At 46.3% G+C, this 17,441-nt stretch overlaps 1 pseudogene; it reads left to right on the top strand.

Annotated features, from left to right (window-relative positions):
- Positions 1 to 222: 222 nt before the first annotated feature.
- On the top strand, positions 223 to 8,955 carry LOC136540270 (glucan endo-1,3-beta-glucosidase 10-like; annotated as a pseudogene).
- Positions 8,956 to 17,441: the final 8,486 nt, after the last annotated feature.

The following is a 17,441-nucleotide window of genomic DNA, read 5'->3' as shown; positions in this document are numbered from 1 at the left end:
GTACAAATTTCATGTGTGACACCGTATCATTAATTTTTGGGACCCACCGCTGAGCACCATCAGCCGCACCCGCACCCTTTCCTTCTCCGGGCACTGTACCCTTATGACTGCGCCTGGACAGGGGGTCCTCCCACTTCTTCCTCCTCACACCGCTCCAGTCTCCAAGCGATAGGAATTCGTGTGATATCTGTTCGCAGTCACAGTCACCACTGTGCTCCTGGGATGGCGCCGTGCTGCCTGCCCCAAATCGACTGGGGGCTCGAACGCCCCGTTCCTTTCGCCTCGCTGCGGCACTGTGCGCGACTGTGGTCGCGCTAGCGCTGGCGCCCGCCTCGGATGCCACGTCGGCGTCGCTTGTGGGCATCACTATGGCCGCGTCGGGAACAACCTCCCGCCGCCGCAGTCCGTCATGCCGCTGCTCGAGGGCCTCGGTATTGGCTGCGTGCGGATGTACGACGCCGACCCCACCGTGCTACGCGTGTTTGCCCAACCGGGGTCGAGCTCATCGTCGGCATGCCCGACGAGTGTCTGGCCGTCGTGGCTGACCCGGGCGGCACGGCGCAGTGGCTCAAGGAGAAACGTCGTGCCCTTCCTGCAGACACAAAGATCACCGTGCTCGCTGTCGGCAACGAGGTGCTCACCGGCGCTACAGCTCCACGCTGTCGCGCAACGAGGTTTCTAGGGTTTTTAGATCTACAACGGGTGAATGATAAAATAGAGTAGATCCGTTCGGATCTGAGAAAAGAAGAAGGTTTTTCCTAACCATAACCTTAACTGGGTAAAAGAAAGAAGAGAAGGAGGGCTCGACTTCAAGTCCACTCGAAATCGAACCCTAAACCCAAATCAATTCGGCAAGAAGAAGAACAAGACCTGAAACCCTAACCCTAACTTCAATCCCTATCCCCAAATCAGTTGAATCTAAGAACACAAATAGAGAAGCAAACCAGAGGGGGATGTTGGGGAAGGGGAGGCCTACCTCGCCGCTGCGCAGCGCTACTGCCTCGACGGCGCGCGGGGAGAAGAAGGCTGAGCTAGGGGCGCTGCTCGTTGGGCTCTAGCCAAGGGGCGTCGTGGCCAGGCCGCTCGAATGGCGGTGCCCATAGGGGAGCGCGCACGCCGGCAGAGGGGGCCGACAGACGACACCGGGGCTCTTTGCTCGCTCTTGTCGTCGTTTGCTCATCGCTCGAGCGATCAGGGCTGAGAAGGGGAGAGAGGAGAGGGCGAATGGCCGCTAGGGTTCGGGGACCGTGCCGGGAGAGGGTTTTGTTTGGCCGAAACAACCGGACGGCCGTTGATTGAGATCTGACGGCGATGGAAGAATAGGCCAACTCGCGGCCTAGGTGGGCGTGTGCGGCCATGGCACTTTGTCGGCCCAGGCCCATGTTGCGGCCTGGGTGCGGCTGAGCACCGTGCAGAGTAGTGGGCCGAGCCGGTTTTGGCCGGTTTGGGCCGAGAAAGGAAGAGCAAGAGCCCGTTTCGTATTTTTCTTTTTCCAGAAAAATTGAAAAATGGAAATTGGCTCAAAAGAAAATAGAAAAGTATTTTTTCCCTATGGGTAAAATTCAAGAAAATGAGTTATTTTTTCCACTGCGTATTTTAAAGTTGTTATTTTTTATTATTAAATTCGAACCAACAGGAGAATTTAATTTTAAAAAATAGATATGTTTTTAGCTTATTATAGTATTATGGTTATTCTGACCAACGTTGATTAATGGCAATATTATGGTGAATTTTGTCATGCATTAATTTTATTTCTGCCCAACGGTGATGTAGAATTAGTGTAGAGGATAATTGTATGTTTTAATTTTGATCAATGTTGGAACTAAGGTATGCAATTGTTATTATTTTGTTTATGTTCTCACTCTATATAAATTGTGTTTTCAGGCGGATACAATTTGATGGGTTGTATCAAAGAGATCCCCACTCTCAAAGGTGACAACTACACGGAGTGGAAAAAAAGATTAACCTAGCTTTCATCTTGGCTGAGGTGGACTGGGTAGTCACCTCACCATGTCCCACTGAGCCTGTGGCACCGGTGAGGGAGACAAACGAGGCTGATGTCGCTTAGGCAACCAGAGAGAGGGATTTTGCATCCCAAAAGATGTCCTATGACCATGAGCATAGGAAATGGGTCACTGCCAACAAGAAATGTATGGCTGTGATAAAGAACATGATTAAACCTGGAATTGTGGGCTCAATCCCAGAGTGTGACACCGTTACCGAGTACCTCGATAGAATAAAGAGTCAGTTCACTGGCTCTTCAAAGACATGCTACCCAACTGATAAAGCAGCTGGTGACAGAGAGGTACTCTAGAAATGGTGGCATAAGAGAGCAAATACTAAGGATGAGCAATTTGACATCCAAGCTAAAACCAATGGATCTGGCTCTCAAGGAAGAGTTCCTTATCCATCTGATTTTTGCTTCTTTGCCAAAGGAATTTGACACTTTTGTTGTCAATTACAACATATAGCTCGAGAAATGGGACTTAGAGAGGCTCATGGCTATGTGTGTGCAAGAGGAGGAGAGAATGAAAGCTGCCAATGATGGCACTATCAATTATGTGAAAGACAACAAGAAAAAGAATAATAATGCTAACTCCTCAAAGCCAAAGGGAAAAGGGTCCCATGCTGCATCAGCCTCAGCAGAACAAGTTCACAGTAGAGAAAGACCAGTGTCTCCATTGTAAGAAGACATGACATTATAAGAAAGATTGTCCCGATTACTTAAAGATGATCATGGCAAAGAAAGATGAGAACATTATTACGTTCATAAATGAATCCCTATATGTACAGTATTTAAAATCTACTTGGTGGATTAACTCAGGTGCAACTGTTCATGTTGCTAATTCTTTACAGGGATTTCATTCGACAAGGACTACGCAAAGAAGAGAAAGGCACGTTAAAGTTGCAAATAGAATCCGAGCAGATGTTGAAGTCGTTGGTGATCTTTCTCTAGAGCTTGCTGATGGCTTTACACTTTTACTTAGAGATGTACTTTATGTTCCCCCTTTACAGAGAAACTTGATTAGTGTTTCATGCTTAGACAATGATATATGATTGCTATTTTGAAAATGGCAAATGTAAGATAACATTTAATGATGCATGTGTTGGTCTTGCTATCTTATAAAATGAGCTTTATTTGTTATCACTACGTGATGATGGGAACGTTGCGTGCGACAATGAGAATGTATCCTCGTTTGTGGATGTAAACAGAAAATAAAAAAGAGCTCACAATGCGTTGTTGAAATTATGGCACTGTCGTTTAGGCCATATTTCGAGGGGGAGAATAGAAAGACTAGTTAAGAATGATATTCTTCCTCTATTAGAGCTCTCAGATTTAGAACAATGCAGAGAATGGATAAAAGGAAAGTATGTAAAGAAAATTAAGAAAGATGCCAAACGAAGCGCATGAATTTTATAGATTATTCACATAGACATCTGTGGTCCATTTCCTGTAAAGAGTGTGGATGATTATGATTCATTCATAATATTCATAGATGATTACTCCCGTTATGGCTACATTTATCCAATCAAAGAAAGAACAGAAGCATTGGATAAATTTAAGATATTTAAGGCAGAAGTTGAAAACCAACACAATTTAAAGATTAAGATAGCCAGGTCCGACCGTGGAGGGGAGTACTACGGTCGGCATACCCCATATGGCCAAGTTCCTAGACCTTTTACAAGGTTCTTACAAGAGAATAGCATAGTAGCCCAGTATTCTACACCGGGTGAACCTCAGCAGAATGGAGTAGCTGAAAGACGTAATCGTACCCTAATAGATATGGTGCGTAGTATGATAAGTTACTCCAACTTACCGTTGAGCCTGTGATGGAGGCATTAAAAACCTCCATTCATATTCTCAATAGAGTGCCAAGTAAGTCGGTGCTCAAAATACCGTATGAGTTATGGACAGAAAGAGTACCCTCACTAACCACTTACGTGTGTTGGGGAGTCCTGCTAAGGCTAAAGTATTTTAACCCAAATATTGGGAAGCTAGATCCCAAAATAGTAAGTTGTCATTTCATTGGCTACCCAAAAAAGTCAAAAGGTTTTCGTTTCTACTGTACAGACAGACACACAAAGTTTGTGGAAATGAGACACGCTGTCTTCCTAGAGGATGAAATGATGAGGAGGAACATGGTAGCTCGAGAAATTGACCTTTAAGATAAGTGGGTGTGTGATACCCACTCCAATGATTATGAGCCATTTTTCTCACTACCTGTTGTAGCTGCACCAATAGTGCAAGATACTATTGTGACAGCACCTGTTTTTATTCCGCCTATGGCAATAACGAATGACGATGAGGAACCTATTCTTCAGGATCCTATAGAACCTATTGCCACACATGATGGGGAGCAACAACAGCCTCAAACGGAAGATATGCCAAATATGGAGGCCCCTAGAAGGTCTCAAAGAGTTAGAACATCAGCTATTCCTGCTGACTATGAAGTATACAACACTAAGAATTTCAAATGGAGGATGATCCCACCTCATTTGAAGAAGCCATGAGAATGATCAGTCATCAAAGTGGCTTGAGGCCATGGAAGATTAAATGAAATCAATGAATGCCAATAAAGTTTAGGACTTGGAGATAATTCCTAAAGAAGCCAAAACAATAGGCTGTAAATGGGTCTACAAAACAAAACTTAACTCTCAAGAGGAATATAGAGAGATATAAGCGCTGACTTGTGGCAAAAGGCTTTACACAAAGAGAAGGAGATTGATTACAATGAGACATTTTCTCTAGGTCATCATGTAAGGATTTCTTCAGAATCATAATGGCATTAGTGGCACATTATGATTTAGAATTACATCAGATGGATGTAAAGACAACATTTCTCAACGGGGACTTGGATTGAAAATGTTTACATGGCACAACCAAAAGTTTTGTCATGGAAGGAAAAGAACGAATGGGATGCCACCTAAATAAATCCATTTATGGATTAAAACAAGCTTCAAGACAGTGGTACTTGAAGTTTGATAAGACAATAAGGAATTTTAGGTTTAAAGAGAATATTGAGGACAATTGTGTCTATGCAAAATTTAAGAATGGAAAGTTTATCTTTCTTGTCCTGTATGTGGACGATATCTTACTTGCTAGTAGTGATGTCAGTCTACTACTAGAGACAAAGAAGTTTTTATTCTCAAAATTTGATATGAAAGATCTTGGTGAAGCCTCGTTCGTTCTTGGGATCAAGATTCACCGATATAGAAGTAAAGGGGTATTAGGACTGTCACAAAGACATACATAGAAAGATCTTAAAGAAATTTCAGTATGCACAAATGTAGTCCTCACCTGCTCCTATAGTCAAGGGCGATAGATATGGGGATTTTTCAATACCCCAGGAACCAATATGAGTTCGATCAAATGAAAGCGGTTCCATATGCTTCAGCTGTCGAAAACTTGTAATATACTCAAGTTTGTACGCGTCCTAACTTGGCATTTGTTACCGGGTTACTTGGTAGATTCCAGAGCAATCCTAGAATAGAACACTGAAAATTAGTAAAGAAAGTCTTGCGTTATTTGCAAGGAACGAAAGACCTCATGATGACGTATAGACGATCTGATTCACTCCATATTGTGGGATATTCAAATTCTGATTATGCGGGAGATGATAGAAAATCCACGTCTGGATATGTATTCACTCTCGCAGTGGGAGCTATTTCATGGAAAAGCTCAAAGCAAACCGTCACTACATCGTCCACAATGTATGTCGAGTTTATAGCGTGCTATGAGGCAACGGGGCAGGTGAACTGGCTAAAGAAGTTCATACCCGGTTTAAAGGTGGTTGACGACATCTATAGACCACTTAAGTTATACTACGATAATAATCCTGGCAGTACAGTATGCTCACAACAATAAGTCAAGTGGTGCTGTTAAACACATTGACATAAAGTATTATGTTGTGAAAGATAAAGTCCGGGATCATGTCATAAGTCTTGAGCATATAAGTACCGAAAAGATGCTCGCGGATGCGCTTACAAAAAGGCTTACCACCCAATGTGTTCAAAGAACATATAGCCGGCATGGGTTTAAGGGAAAGTCTATAATTCCTGGACAAAAGAAGGCCCAAAGATAAGTATCTATTTCAGAACAGAGTGGTGTGTTGTAGCTGTTAAATCTATCGGCAATTGACCGTGACGATGAAACATGCTCTATGCACTAATCTGTAATGGAATGAACAAAAGTAAATGATATAAAATTGAAAGACGGTAGTAGATTAAGGGGGAGATTGTTAGATTGATCTCTAATCCTAAACTGGGCCAACAACCTAGTTGGGTCTTTGATCCGCGCCCTGATCGGCGATGCCCAGCCCACTATGGCTGGAGAGCCCCTGTCACACTGCGCAATAAATAGAGGTGGGGGCCGACGGCTCAAGTCACGAGGTTTGCCTGAGCCGAGCTCCCCACCAACAAACCCTAAACCCGATCTAGTAACAAGCACAGCCAGTGACGAGAAGCACATCCGCCACAGCACTGCGCCGCCTCGAGCTGCGTCACCGGACTCCACTGTCTTCAACCGCTGGGTCGCCACCGCACATCACCGACGCCGACTTCACCGACCGTCGCTGCCTTAGCGCAGACACCGATTCCATGGCGGACGCGAGCGGATCCTCCTCTGTGGTGTCAGATTCGACATGTTTTTCTACTCCACCCCTCTATGTCTCTCCGGTTACAATAATAGATGTTCTAGGGCTCACGATTCTAGTCAACAGCAAGTACCCGGCTAGATCTATGCTCCTGATCCTATAGGTTCAACAGTCCCTGCACGACGCGGTGGCCGCGCTCGGCCTCGACAAGCAGATCACCGTCACCACGGCGCACAACCTCGGCGTGCTTGGGACGCCGTACCCGCCCTCGGTGGGGGCCTTCCGCAAGGACCTGCTCCCGTACCTCTGCCCCATCCTGGACTACCATGCCAGGACCGGCTCGTCGTTCCTCGTGAACGCGTATCCCTACTTCGCCTACTCCAGCGACCCCAGGGCGTGCAGCTTGACTACGCGCTGCTCGAACCGGGCTTCGTCGGCGTGCAGGACCCCAACTCCAGGCTGCACTACCCCCAACCTCCTCGTGGTGCAGGTGGACGCGGTGTACCACGCCATCACGGCGGCCAACACTGCGGCGTCACGGGTGGTGGAGGTGCGGGGTCTCGGAGACCGGCTGGCCCTCCGCGGGGGCCGCCAACAAGACGGCCGCGACGGCGCAGAACGCGGCGCGGTACAACAGCAACGCGATGCGGCTGGTGGCCGAGGGCAAGGGCACGCCGCTCAGGCCTGGGGCGCCGCTGCGCGCCTACGTGTTCGCGGTCTTCAACGAGAACCTCAAGCCCGGGCTGGCATCTGAGCGCTACTACGGTCTCTTCAAGCCCGACGGCACGCCGGCGTACCCGCTCTCGTTCAAGCTACCGCGCGACAACTCCACCTTTGGTCACGGCGGCACTGGCAACGGCGGCGGGGGGTTCGGCGGTAACGGCAATGTCAATGGCAATGGCAGCAGCGGGAACATTAGCGGCGGCGGAAACAGCGGCGGCTACTACGACATCTCGGCTTCGGCACGTGACAGTCCGGTGAGCTCTGATTCTGCCCTTCTATCCCCAATTGTTCTTGCTGGTAGGGATCATGGTTTTTTTTTTATCTTTTTCTGTTCGCGTCTTTCTGAAAAAGGAGAAGATACTTCAGGTGAATGCATCAGGCGTACTAGCTGTTTTAGCGCTCGAGAATGTCGTGCAATGATCATCATCATGCGAGTAAACGTCGTAGGTTGACTATATTCTGTGCAGAAATTAGACGGTGGAATTAGAAAATTTGCTGCATGATCAGCACCAAATTGGTCCCGTCCCGTTCGTTTCACTTGAAAAATAAATCAAAATACTATTACAGCTAATTTGTTAGAAAAAAATACTGTTCCAGCTGAAAAGACACGTCAAAAAATACGGATTATACTATTTATCCCCCACCGCGTGCACATCCTGCGTCTCGGCAAAGTGGATAAGGATGATGTGGACTTAAATCACCATCAACACGATTCTGCTGTCGCTTTTTCAATATCCTTCCTACATGGCGTTTTTTTTTCCCGTTCGCTGGTCTAAAACTTGTCTGAAACTGACGAGAAAATACTATTCTGACTGAATTGCTGGGAGAGAAAAATACTGTTCCAGCTAAAAAAAAAAGTCGAACAAGCCAAATATAGGGTAAGCCGAATAAGCCGAATATGTGAGAGAAAAACATTGTTTAGTTAAAGATGCCTGAATGATCGGAAGATCTTCACTTGTTCGTACCAGAAAAATATGTGTAACATGAAAACTAATTCCAAAAATACACTTCTGTATGTGGCTACATACATGGATGCACTATATATATGCCAAGTTTCAAACCTTTTTGTGTTACGATTTTTTTTTTGAATTACTTTTCATGTTTCTACCGATGATATGATTTTCACCACATATTTTCGAGTCCATTCCTGCATCCTAAGGTAATGGCAATTTGCGTCCTGTTGGCTTGACTTATAAGCCATACTTTTTCAATCAATAAATAGTATTTTTCTCTCACAACAAGTTAGTCAACGGTACTTTCAGTCATGGCTTATCAGCCAAGTGAACAGGACGTTGGTGTCTGCATAAACCAACAACAGATCCAGAAGTTTCACTGCTGTGGGCTACAGTACTTGTTTGGAGGTACCTGCATGCTGCATAGCGCTTGCACATTCGCACCAGGACCACAGATGCAGTCCAACATGAAATTTCTTTAGAAATGGGTGCTGACGAGTGTCTCCCCACTACTTTCGTCGTGGCTGATCTGCTTGTTGTTTGCCGTGGCTGGAATTTCATTGCTCAAGCTGTTCCCAGTCCTAATGATGTGCTCCTCGTTTGTTTCCGGCGGTGGTCAACAGGGCTACTGGTGGACGTGGGCGCAGGCGGCAATGGCAGGAGCAGTAGCCGTCCTGACAGTGTAGCGCCGCCCTCAGCGCCTTGATGCACGGCAGATCGTCAAGGGTAGGTAGGTGGAGTAGGATCAGGATGGAGCAGAGTTGCCGGTTGCCGTCCTGGGGCAGCGGCCCGCCTGATTTGCTGCTGCTCGTATGCTGTGGTTTCAGAGACCGACCTGTGAGCTGTGACTTTGAGTGACCTTACAGGGCTTCCTTTACGAGCCGTTAAAATTTCAGTAAATAAACAGTATTTTTCTCTCCGAAAGCCAACAGGATCATAAGCTTGTGAGTTCTGGTGGCATCTAAGCACTCCTAGTTAAGCAGCGCTGGATCAGTTTGCCAAATGAAAACCTTTCGAAGTACTGGTAGCGCCCCGGTAAAAATCAATTAAAATAGTGTTGCGCTGCTTCGTTGTAGACAACGCTGTTAAATCCGGTCTTTAGGTGCAAACTGGAGGTTGAATCCGTCCAATCCTTATACTTTTTTCTTGAATTGTCATCAAATATAATTCTTTTTTTTACCATCTACTTCTTTATCTAATGAGGTGAACATACGAGGATCACTGGTCATATGTTAATTGTAACCACTATCAATAATTCAATGACTTCCGCCGGTCTTGTAGTTCACCTTTTGTTCACCCTTGTTGTCGGAGACCAGTACTAGAGTACCCGAAAAAGAGGGGCTAATGGTCGTTAAACATTAATTCATCTAGGCAGTCAATGGCGCGACTACAGATCCAACCGACCCCAAGGTACGTAGGCTCCGCCTCGTCCGACCTCTAGCCCCAGGCTCCACCTCGCCCAACCCTAAGGTCATGCGATCCGCCTCGCCCGACCTCTGGGGGCGGGTCCCGTCTCGACCGACACGAGGCCGCGGGCTCCATCTCGCCCGACCTCGGAGGGCTAGCTCCGCCTCGCCCGACGCCTGAGGGCGGGCTCCGCCTCGCTCGACGTCTGAGGGACGGCTCCGCCTCGCCCGACCTCCGAGGATGGGCTTCGCCTCACCCGATGTCTGAGGGACGGCTCCGCCTCGCCCGACCTCTGAGGACTAGCACCGCCTTGCCCGACGTTTGAGGGCGGGCTCTACCTCGCCCGACGTCTAAGGGCGAGCTCCGCCTCGCCCGACGTCTGAGGGCTGGCTCCGCCTCGCCCGACGTCTGAGGGCCGGCTCCGCCTCGCTCGGCCCTAAGGCCGGAGGATCCATCTCGTTTGACGAAGACCCATACCACTGCCAACCACTCCAGGTCGCAAACGAATGGTCCTGGGTCAAAGCTCCGACACCAGAGAGGTGACCGGCATGCCTCGACACAACCCGTGGCCGTGACGGGCCATACCTGGGGATTCACATCAGGAACAACGTCGGGCGTACCGGTGTTGTTCTGCCTAACCCTCGTACGAACACTAACGGGTACGTCAGTTCGCCACGACGTCCGCTAGGACGGAGTGGAGCGCCATGACCGACGGACAACGTCTGCGCGTGGTGCCAGTGACGCACAGGGCCGCGACGTGAAGCTGTCCCTATTGATGTCTACAGGGTCGGTGGGACCCGCATAGAGGAGAAGAATGACCCGGTGATCCTAAGGGACTTCTCCTCCCTCTCGTTCCCCTCTCTTCCTCCGCTGTAACCCCTGCTTTCCCTTGGCCTATAAAAGGAAAAGCGGGGCATCCCATAAGGGGACACATCCTTTGTATCGACTGGAGGCATCACATTCGCACCCGATCGAAACCACCGGCATCGGATCATCGGATGATCGACCCATCTGATCATCTGACCAACAAACCCATCGAACCTCTAACACATAGCCGAGTAGCGACCGAGCTCTCAGCACCCATTCGTTCTTTCCACCAGAGACTTGGGACCTGTCCCTCTCTCGCCCATTTATAACCCCTACTACGAACTTTTAGTGCTAGTAACACGAGTAGCAGCAACGAACTAGATGTAGGGACATTCTGCCCGAACTAGTATAAATCTCGTGTTCTCTTAGCACACCATCCGACCAGATGCGCAATATTAGAAATTTACTTGTTGGTGGCAACTTGAAACACTGACAGTTGATGTGTCAGGTAGGGGCCTTTTGCACATCTCGACGAACACACTAGGCCTCGGATGGCTAATCACAACGTCAGCTGGGTCCCCGGCGCACACATGCGCTTTGGGGACTTGGACTTCATCGTCATGATGGAGGGGAGAGCTGGCGATGGCTCCCACCGCCGTCCAACCTCTCCACTCCATCGGCCTCGACGCAATCGCCGAGGTGCTTGAGGAGCTATGGCTGCACGCACCGGAGGCCCGCACCCCCGAGAGCAGCCAGCTCCTTGGCTTCGACTACAGAAGGTTAGAGCGCCAGCTCAGCGTCCTTTTGGGACCCCTACCATCCTGGGAGGACCTGCGCCACCTGACCTTCCCGTTCGCCATGACGGGCCATACCTAGGGATTCGCATTAGGAACAGCGTCGGGCGTACTAGTGTTGTTCTACCTAACCCTCGTACGAACACTGATGGGTACGTCAGTTCACCATGACGTCTGCTAGGACGGAGTGGAGCGCCATGAACAACGAACAACGTTTGCGCATGGTGCTAGTGACGGACAGGGCCATGATGTGAAGCTATCCCTGTTGACGTCTATAGGGTCGGCTGGACTCGCATGGAGGAGAAGAATGACCCGGTGATCCTGAGGGACTTCTCCTCCCTCTCATTCTCCTCTTTTCCTCCGCTGTAACCCCTGTTTTCCCTTGGCCTATAAAAGAGAAAGCGGGGCGTCCCATAAGGGGACACGTCCTTATATCGACTGGAGGCATCACATTTGCACCCGATTGAAACCACTGGCATCGGATCATCGGACGATCGACCCATCTGATCATCTGACCAACAAACCCATCGAACCTCCAACACATAGCCAAGTAACGATCGAGCTCTTGACACCCATTCGTTCTTTCCACCAGAGACTTAGGACATGTCCCTCTCTTGCCCGTTTGTAACCCCTATTATGAACTTTCAGTGCTATTAACACGAGCAGCAGCAATGAACTGGACATAGAGATATTCTGCCCAAATCAATATAAACCTCGTATCCTCTTAGCACACCATCCGAGTCAGACGCGCAATATTAGAAATTTACTTGTTGATGGCAACTCGAAACACCGACACTTGGCCTTGTGATGAGGACATCACTCCTATTGATGTACCCGCTGATCCTCCAACCGTCATGCAAGGTCCAATGATCCGGACTCGAATGCGTCAACTCAATTTAGAGGTGAGCTCATTCTTAAGCGATCCTTTTTATACTTTTGAGAATAGACTACTACCTAATGATGTTATCTTGCTTAGGAACATTGGAGAGGGTTATGAGGGACTTAGAGGAAGAGGTGGAGGCGTTGATGACCAGCAAGGACGTTCAACAGAAACTGAAGGCCCCGTCCAACATGATTTCGAGTCTGCCTCGGCCTCCAGGACCAGTCTGCCTTAAACTGGTCACCCAGGATGCATCCGGACTCCGTTTTCGACGATCCACATATGGCTGGAAAGCTAATTTGATAAGGAAGACAGTCCAAGTGGTCTCACATCAAAATCTCTTTAGAATCAATGGGAATCATCGAAACAATTCAGCATCCAGAATCTACCAGGGTGCTGCGATACCGTCTTTTGGTTCGATGGACCGTGTATCGTGTTTGGGCCCATTAGGGGGCACATCTAGGGGTCTTGCATGACCCTAGAGTCTTCATAAACAGCTACCACCCCTCCATTAGGGTTTGAGTTTTGCTTAGATTAATCTATCAAGAACAGTTTTGTCGTTCATCGGTTTGTGAGACCCCAACTTCGTGATATTAATCATTCATCTACAATTTGGTTGCTTTCTTTCTTGTTCTTGCTTGTGTTCTTCATTGTGTAGGCAAGGATTAACCTTCTTAGTGAGGTCAACCGGATACGTGTCTCAGTTGATAACTAGAGGAGTTATGGTGCTAAGATTGCAGGGTTCGATCTGAAGCCGGATCGGTGTGTCATTCTCCGCCACAACGATAGTTACCTATACCTGATGGAAGATCGGGATCCCCGTTCCTATTAAGTGGTTATCAGAGCTAAGGTATACCGTCATGTTCATATTTATCCCCTAGTTTAGAGTGTTTCACATTTGTCCCATAGTCCAGTGACATACTTTTTTTCCTATCCTAGAACCTTCCGCGTCATAGCCTTTGCATATTTTAGTTTCAAAGTATGTCGTGTTGAGTTTGTGTCTTGGTCGAGGTCTTGTTGCTGGTTAGGTCGTGTTAGAGTCCAGTTCGTGTGTTTTTTCCTATCGCTTCCATCAAATCTTTGCTTCTATGACCAATTTTGCGCACATTGATCCTGTTTTATCCTTTAATTCGGAGTCAATTCTTAAAACTAGTCTAGTTTTCGCATACGAACTCGGATTTCGACGTTCCATATATCAAAATCAATCAGAATTTTTTTTGGATTTGTCCTTCTCCGGCTTTGCCAGGGTTGGAAAATTTTAATTTGGTCAAAAAACTAGTCACAAGATCCTTTTCTTTGTGGTCACAAGCTTTTTGTCGATTTTGAGCACGTCTTCTGAAATTTCCACAAGCCACGCCTTTCACTTGTTTATGCTCATATTTTCTGTGGTTACTTCTTTTGTGCTCCTAAATGAAGGAAAAATATCAAAAAAAGAAAAAAAAAGTCAAAATTTCCCCAAAAAACAACGACAGCCTAAAAAATGGAAAAAAGTGAGGGGCAAAAGAAGAACAATATCTAGAGGAGCACATAGAGAAGGCCAAAGTGAGCTGTGTTAGCGTATGCTGGTCTGGTTTCTTGTTTGTGTTGTTGTTGCCATCTACCATACTTGTGTTTTCACACACCTGTCACCTTGCTATCCACCATACTTATTTGTCACACACCTAGTACTTGGAACATTTTAGACCAGCAACGAGAACAAGTACTTTGGACTATAATTCAGCATTACTTTCTGTTTTTAACTTGTGTGCCAAATATATATATTATTCTTTGTGTGTCTTCAAGCTCTGCAAACTCTTTAGATCAGTACAGAAAAAGGGCCTTGCAATCTCGGTACCACTGCCTCACAGGTATCACGAACCGGCCGTCGGTTGTGCCATCCACTGCTTGTGTTGGTAAGAACTTTGTAAGAGCTTAGTAAGATGCTTCCACTTGTTGTGAAAAGTGACACCACTACAACCACATAGTCATTTGGTAGGGATAACCTTCACCGTTTGTTCCTATTTTTGTGGTTACAATGGCAGGAGATAATTAGACTAGAGATAACAGCCCCAAGGATTTCAATGAGTGTATCAGCCAAGAGCACCTGCAAGCTGCTGTAGATAATGCCCAAAAAAGGATGAATGAGGCCATCAGGAAGGCCGTCACGGACGCACTCAGTGAACTCAATAATGGCAACAGCATGGAGAGGTTGGACAAAGGAATTTCCACGCTAACCGACAAGGTTACTGAGTTGGAAACCTTGGTGGCGGTCAACAACGATGTCTCTGGTAGCAACACCGATGGTCTATTGTTAGAAGACACGGTGCATGATGCCACCAGGAACATAGATCGAGTAGCCTTCCGACAAGCAAGATTACGACGATGTCTTTGCCGCAACACGATAGGTATGGGTGGTGTCCACCACCATCAAGGTAATAATCATCGAGTGCCCGATGATCCTTATTCTAAGATTAAGTTCACAATACCATCTTTTTCGGGTCATTATGATGCTGAGAGATATCTTGATTGGAAGATGACGGTAGAAACAAAAGTTTAGTGCCACCTTGTGCCTGAGCATCATAGAGTTCGACAAGCTACTAGTGAGTTTAAGGACTTTACCATTATTTGGTGGAATGGGCTAGCTGCACAGGATGCTTTACCTAGTATGTGGGAAGAACTTAAGATAGCTATGCGTAATCATTTTATTCCTCCTTCTTATCATAGAGACTTGCGTAAGAAATTGATGCATTTAGAACAAGAAGAGAAATATGTACAGGATTACTATGGTGAGCTCCAAAAGGGATTGATGCGTTGTAGTGTTGTGGAGGGGAACAAAGATTCCATTTGTCATTTTTATTTGGGTTTGAGGCGCGAGATTCAGGACATTGTTGATTATAAAGAATTTAATACTATCAACTAGTTGTTTCAGTTTGCTATGCTTGCAGAAAAAGAATTGTAGGGGTGTGAACAGTAGAGCAAGAGCAAGGTCAGCACCACATACACGCCACGCTCGGCACCATCTTCAGGGTTGACCAAGCCAACCACTTTTTGGGCACCTCTACCAGCGAGCAAGCGACCAGCAGCCTCTAGAGTTACCGCTACAACCTAAGGCACCTCCTGCACGACCTTTAGATTTAGGTAAAAATTTTTTGCAGGTGTCGACTAAGAGTGCTTCATCCGTTGCATCGACAGGATGCACTTCGGGCATTTAGTGCCATTGCTATCATGGCATTGGCCATGTGCAGAAGGACTGCCCAAGTCATTAGGCATACATTGCTATAGAAGATGGTTACATCAGCACCTCTGACATTGAGGATGGAGAGACCAAGATACAGATGAGGAGGACGGTGAAGTCCTTAGTGATGAGGCCACGACGTCCTATAGGAGCATCATTGTACAGCGGGTGCTCAACTCACAAGTACAGCAACCTGAGAAGCTACAACGCCATAACTTGTTCTAGATTTTCTTCGTCATCAGCAACCGTCGAGCACGTATCATTATTGATAGAGGTAGCTACAATAATTTGGTGAGTTCTGATTTGGTCAAGAAGCTTGGCTTGACCACACGCCCGCACCCACGTCCATACCATATTCAGTGGCTAAATAATTTTGGAAAAGTAAAGGTAACATAAACTTGTAGAGTTTCATTTTTCATTGGTTCTTATGCTGATTATGTTGATTGTGATGTGGTACCTATGCAAGCCTGTTCACTCTTATTGGGTCATCCTTGGGAACATGATAACGATGCTACACACCATGGTAGAAGTAATAAATACACCTTTGTGCATAAAGGAAAGAAAAATTACTTTGGTACCTTTGACCCCTGCTCAAATTATACATGCTGATAGAGAACGCACTGCTAGTTTGAATGACGTTCAATCTAAAAATCAGCAAGTTGCTAATTCTATTCTCCCGCCTAAAAAGGATAAGTCTACATCTATTTCTAAGGCTGAGGGGATTAAATTGAAGGGGGTGTTATGCTTGCAACAAAATGTGATTTTACTGAAATTTCTGATAATGATATTTGCTATGCTTTAGTATACAAACGAGCTATGTTTTCGCTTGATGATATTGTTAGCTCGGTGTCTCCTGCTATCACTAACCTTTTTGTAGGAGTATGAGGACATTTTTCTAGCTGAGATACCTCCAGGGCTGCCACCTATGAGAGGGATAGAGCATCAAATCGATTTGATTCTGGGAGCAACTTTGTCCAATCGTGCTGCCTATCGAACCAATCCCGAGGAGACTAAGGAAATTCAGCGGCAAGTCTAAGACCTTTTGGACTATGGGTATGTATGTGAAAGCCTTAGTCCTTGTGCCGTTCCTGTACTTTTTGGTTCCTAAGAAAGATGGAACTTGGCGTATGTGTGTTGATTATAGAGCCATCAATAATACTACTATTTAGTATCATCATCGTATTCCTAGGCTAGACGACATGCTTGATGAGTTGTGTGGTTCTATAATCTTCACCAAGATTGACTTGCGAAGTGGCTACCACCAAATTAGAATGAAACTTGGAGATAAATGGAAAACCGCGTTTAAAACCAAATTTGGGTTGTATAAGTGGTTAGTAATGCCTTTTGGTTTGACCAATACACCTAGCACTTTCATGCGCTTAATGAATGAGGTTTTGAGAGTGTTTATTGGTCGTTTTGTGGTAGTTTACTTTGATGATATATTGATTTATAGCAAGTCTTTTAATGAACATATGGATCAGTTACGTGTTGTTTTTAATGCTTTATGTGATACATGTTTATTTGGTAACCTTGAGAAGTGCATCTTTTGCACAGATCGAGTTTCTTTTCTTGGCTATGTTGTAACTTTATAGGGAATTGAGGTGGACGAGATGAAAATTGAAGCCATAAAGAGCTGGCCGGTTCCCCAAACCGTCACACAAGTGAGGAGTTTTCTTGGTCTTGTAGGATTCTACCACCGCTTCATCAAAGATTTTAGCACCACTGCTGCCCCGTTGCATGAGTTGATGAAGAAAGGGGTGGTGTTTCATTGGAGAAAGGCACATGAGGAGTCCGTTGACACTTTGAAGGACAAGCTCACACACGCACCATTGCTGCAACTTCCAAATTTTGATAAGACTTTTGAGCTAGAATGTGATGCTAGTGGAGTTGGCATTGGGGGTGTTTTGATGCAAGATGGTAAACCCATTGCTTACTTTAGTGAAAAATTGCATGGTCTTGTTCTGAATTATTTCACGTATGATAAGGAATTGTGTGCATTTGTCTGTTCTTTAGAGACGTGGCATCATTATTTATGGCCTAAAGAATTTGTTATTCATTCTGATCATGAAT

This window comes from Miscanthus floridulus, chromosome 2, assembly GCF_019320115.1.
Source record: "Miscanthus floridulus cultivar M001 chromosome 2, ASM1932011v1, whole genome shotgun sequence".
Classification (NCBI taxonomy): domain Eukaryota; kingdom Viridiplantae; phylum Streptophyta; class Magnoliopsida; order Poales; family Poaceae; genus Miscanthus; species Miscanthus floridulus.
This window is presented reverse-complemented; position numbering and strand designations above follow the sequence as displayed.